Below are 5,546 nucleotides of genomic sequence, written 5' to 3' on the forward strand. Positions count from 1 at the left end.
GAGATATCTTTCGGCCACATTCGGACAGGATTCAAAATGGCTTGCCATTTCAGTTCTCCATCGAATGAGATAAGAATGTTTCGAATAATGTTGGAATGCCGCATAATGCGGTCATACTGCAGTTAGAATAGTTAGAATACACTTAGAAACCACTTTGAATGCCATTCGAATGCACCTTGACGGTTTGTCAAAAACTTTCGAGTCAGCCAAAAGAACGGGCACAAATAGCTGGAATGCAGTAAGGATGTCTGGATCACACTACAAATTGTCAGGAATAGCGAAGAATTTTCATTCCGACGGCATTCCGGCTGATTCTTGCTATCGTGTGAAGGGGGCTTAAAGGAAAACACTTTACACTGCATTCTGTACTTTTAACATTACACCATCAACATTTTAAAGGGGGCTCACAGAAGTACTAGTATTAAGCAATTTGCCATAATAATATAAATTTGAAAGTAGACTGTTCATTAATCTACATGTGGAGAAGGCACTATGACTTAATCGATTCAAAACAGAGCTTCATAATGGACATATTGAATACTATAGGTATTGGTATGCATCAGAATGATACAGCTACCTGGGAGCTTTCCCCAAAGGGAAAACCACTGGGAATGGGCAGACATGTAAGTCTCACTAAAGCTACATGTAGATATTGAAACATTCTTAAGTTTGTTACCTTCAGAAACCCTGTCCTTATTATCGATTCCTGTTAAGTGTTAATTTTGTAACATCATTTCAATCAAAAGTTGAGTTGTTGAAACAGAAATATTTTACAGGGCTATTAATATTACAAAACACATTCAAATGAATGATGCACTTGTGTACAGTTGCTACTCATGAATCAAAGTTGCCAATGACTTTTTTCAATTGTATTGAATCAACAACCTTCAGATAACAACTTTTCACCATCTCAATGTACATACCCTAATTTGGTAAGGGGGATATACCCTGCAAGATTGTTTTTGTACCACTCCCTGTGGTGACCCTTGGCCAGCCAAACCATAGATAATTGATCTGCCATGCACCCTGCCCTGGTTTTCAGTTGGCCATCTCAGAACAGAAAGCAGATCTGATGCTGAGCTGGAAGACACTGATTTTTATCCTTCAGTGCTGGAAATACGTACTGGGTGCATGTGCACCAAATTTGGAACTGTGCACCCATTTTTTCGTAGGTTTACGTAATGAAAAGATATCAACATATACTGGTATGCAGCATATTCTTGATATCTAAACTGTTAGAAAGAAAATTAAATGTCTGCCATATCAAGAATTTGAAGCATTAGGGTTTATCTAAGTTATCAATGCTGCAACTTAACTCCACCATTGTTTTAGTAATATATCTTAGCATTTTTGGACAACATGCAGAAATTGTATTATAATTTCAATTTTCCAATGATATTACATTGACACTTTTCTGCTTGTTTTTTTATAACATAAGTTGGCTAAAAAACATTGTGTGAATTATTCCTTTCCAGTTTTCTTACTAATGTTTTTATGAACAAATTAAGCACAGTATAAAAAATTAAATGAACAGAATGAAGTCTAAGTAGGTTTTTCGGGCATTCTACTATTTATGTGGTGCATCCCAATTTTTTTTAGTTTAAAATTTTAGGTTGGGTTCACAAGTGCACCTAATCCCAAAAATGAATTTCAAGCTGTCATTTCTCCATTTTATGAAAGTTTTTCCCAGTTCCTAAAATGACACTTGAACCTAAAGATCTTCAGAGACCAGTGTTGTCATTTTCATGAGGTGTTGCAGACTGGGGAGTGGGATCTGTAGATCAGACTGATACATTGTTTGTATGTACTGCATCTTGTACCCTACACTCACACTGAGACCATCTGCTCTTGGCTGACATGTGAGGATGGTGATATTTTGTTCTGGGTGGTGTTGTCATGCCATGGTGTAGGGGTGGGGGTTGCTTGTCTCTCTAGTGCTCAGTGAGCCTCTTTTTAAAAGCCTTTTCTGTCTCACCAGCATACTGCTGGGCATCAAAGTCTTGAAAAGTGATATTATAATACATGTTTGATGTCTGTTTTTGCCCCAAATCTCATACCTAGCAGTCCCCTTCAGAGGTTCCCCTACAGAAACAAAGGGCTGATTCACTGGGGTCAGCTGAAAACCCCAAGAAACCTTGGCTGCAGCCACCCGTGAAATTTCAACTTAAGAGATGCATTCCTGGGAATGCTCAAATTACAGGAGAGAGAAGGCCAGGGAAAGTGGACATGGCCATGCCATTCTATCTCTATCATATTTAAAAAAAAAAAAAAAAACTCAGATTCTATTTTATAAAGCAGTTACTAGTAGTTGTCTAAATTTTGTCTGAATTGGGAAATACAAGAATCTGAGTTTTTTTTTTTTTAATGTATGATAGAGATAGATAATCAAAATTCAACAGAGTCATGAGCTAATTGACTCATTTGCATTAACTGTGTCTTAGCCTTGATATCCTTTGAAATCCAAATTGTCTTCAGCTTGACTTTGGCTTAGCTTTGTTTTCTTTGGAATCCAAATTGTCTTCAGTCTGAATTGTCTTACAACCTTTCCTTATTGGACATCTGAAATTGTCTTCATTCATAGTTAGAGTATAAAAGACCTGTTTCTTGCAGATCACTTCAGTGTCACTGACGAAGGAAAGTGGATTCTTTCCGAAACGTCTGACCGTTTCAAAACCATATCCAGTTGCTTGAGTAACTATTTTTGGCGTATCAACAGAGTCATATGTTTCTGTTCAGTTCTCCCCTACCCTCCCTGCTAATGCTGACTGGCACTATGTAGCTAATTGCCCTCAACCAACTGGCCCTCAGGGCCAGTTGGTTGAGGGCAATTAGCTTTCTAAAATTGTATGAAAAGGGCATCAGTCTCTATTGCCTTAGTTAAGGTTCCCAGGTAGGTGCCCTCATGGAAAGGCTGCCCCTTCCAATCTTCAAGTAGATGTAAGATCAGACTCAACTCAGTATTTTGACAATCTTTTGAGAAGTATTTTAATTTGCAACATGTAATACTCCTTTCTATAAGATTCTGCACTTCTTAATATTTCCTACTTAGTTTATTTATTTATTTATTTATTGATCTTAAGGGTAGTCCCTTCAATTAACGTAGTAACTTAGGAAGAGGCAAACCAGGAATAAATACCATACTTAAAAGATATTGCTTAAGTGCTTTACTTGTAAAAAAAACTAAAACAATGAAAACAGAGCCACTTACATCTGCTTGGAGATTAATGGATAAGAACCAAAGTGTCACCAAGAGATCACCACCCTCTTGAGTCCATGTGTTCTAAGGTTAATGAGAAGTTCCTACCAGTGACAGAAAAACTCTACTCTACTCTACACTACTCATTATCAAATCTCTAGGTAATTATCACAATCATGTACATGTAGTATGACTTGATAAGGTTTCTAAATTAAACATTTGAAAAAGACAAGGAATATTTAATTAATTGTGCAAAATAGGACTCTATAGTCTTTAAGTCTCATTGATGTTTCCAATAGGCACAGAAGGAAAGGTGATACTCAGTTGACCCCTTACCCTCTGGCACAGGCTGGAACCCATAGTTCCCTAGTGGTTTCTGGGCTGCTGGTGTACTACACTTGTGGACAGAATGTCTGATAGATTCTGATCCTCTATAATTAGTCAACTCCAAAATGATTTTTCTAGGCACCAACAGTTAGATTAAGACACATACATGTAGGATGGATTAAATAACTAAGTAGGAAGACAAAGACTGTTCTTGACTTCCTACTTACATGTACATATAGTTATTTTATCCATCTTATGTGTTGCCCTACCAAACTATCAGTTTTCATTGACTTTATATGAGCAATATCATAGGCACCATCATTACTTTCTTTACTTTCCGACAAAAATTGTAAATAGGACGGTCTGGTATTGGCTGAACCTTGTTGTGACAAGCCCTAAGTGGGTAACCCCAGTGAGGAGCAGTAACCAGGTGGGTGGAGCCATGACTAATCAATCCTCAAGCCAAGGAGGTTTGACTACTGGGTGGTACTATTGTCCTCTCCAGATCTCAGGCCAGACTTGGTGTTTCTACAGTTCAGAAACCTTATTTAGACCTGTCCTACCAACTACATGTTCCAATTTTGTAACTGAGTAACTTTGATTGCACAGAGCAAGAACATGGGGGATCCACTCCAACTACTAAACTCAGAGCATTACCTGCAACCCCAATAGTCTGTAGCAATATCAAAAAAAAGTTCCTTGGTTACTCTGGAAGTATATCTTTGCACCCCATTCACAGACATGACATTGCTCCTTCTGGATGGTGGAGTGTACACATATAACTTAACAAGTATAAAGGCAATAAGAAAAAAGGGATGTGTACAACCACAACTGCATAAAAAACAGCACTTTATTGCTAGAAGCGAATAGAACTTGTATAAGTTGGCACTTTTGTAAGTGTGTTAAATTTCCTCCAGATAAGTTTAAATTACTTTTATGCTATAAAGTATCAGGACACACTGTAATGTCAGATTCTGCAGACACCCCAGGGCCTGCTTTAGCAGTGGTCGGTAACTTGCACACTTGCAAATGCAACCACTTTCTATGGCGCAGCCTGATTCTGTGACAGAGGTAGCACAGTGCGCAGCCTGAAATTTTGCAGTTTTACCCAACCTATGTGCATAAGCCTTTGTTTTCTTTCTTTATAAGATAAAAAATTAAGAAGGTACATGTAACTGGAAGAAAAAATAATGGATATATTAAGTAGCTGATTTGAGAAAAATAAAAACTTGGAAGTGGGGCAACCTGAAATGTTGATGGCGCAACCTGGCTTTTGACTCAGGTTGTAGCCTAGGCAACAAGGCTGAAAAAAGGATTTTGAGTACTGGCTTTAGGCATGTGACACTCCCGGCTACTTTAGATTTATACATGTACAATGCACATCATAATTAAGATTATACATTTTTTCATCTAGCTATAGGGCTTATTCACGTGACGTCATCACCCCTTCCCTCCGAGCGCAGCCACTTTGGTGTACCATCACTACAGCTCCTCGGTTCCTCAGTATCTGAAGGTCTCTAAATCCGAGAAAAGTGATGTTGTTTGCCCGCTGTGTGACTATGCAAAGAGCCTCCAACCTCACGTCATATTTTCGCTACAAAAATCGGTTGGAAATTATCCATATTTCATCATTGAGGGACATTTTGCAGAAATCCAGTGAGTCACTTTACGAGTATGGCAACAGTGACAGCGGAGTCCATTCATCTTGTCTTAGTTTGGAGTATTTGGTTCTGTGAATGACTTTCTGCACACTCAGTTCAAAGCGTACAGGACTTACAACAACTTGTTGAAAAGTCCTTGTGGCAACTTAGTATCTGGACAAATACAGAGTGTAGGATGAGATTTTAGTTGATAGAAAGTACGTTGTCATCTGGAAAGTTTGCCCTGACATTCTAAAGTTGGACTATCACCGTGAGGACCAGTCCTGTGTCAAGACGGGACCATTTTTGAGTGCCGCAGTTTTTGTTCACACACAGTAAGCAATGCTGCATCTTGTACTAGACTACTCTTGTTTTTGTTTCAT

General features: G+C 38.4%; 1 protein-coding gene across 1 annotated transcript in view; it reads left to right on the forward strand.

Moving 5' to 3' along the window:
- LOC118410192 overlaps positions 1-5,546 on the forward strand; it is a 26,187-nt gene that overhangs the window by 11,240 nt on the left and 9,401 nt on the right. The window lies entirely within an intron of this gene.

The sequence above is a fragment of the Branchiostoma floridae genome, chromosome 2, assembly GCF_000003815.2.
Source record: "Branchiostoma floridae strain S238N-H82 chromosome 2, Bfl_VNyyK, whole genome shotgun sequence".
In the NCBI taxonomy this organism is placed as follows: domain Eukaryota; kingdom Metazoa; phylum Chordata; class Leptocardii; order Amphioxiformes; family Branchiostomatidae; genus Branchiostoma; species Branchiostoma floridae.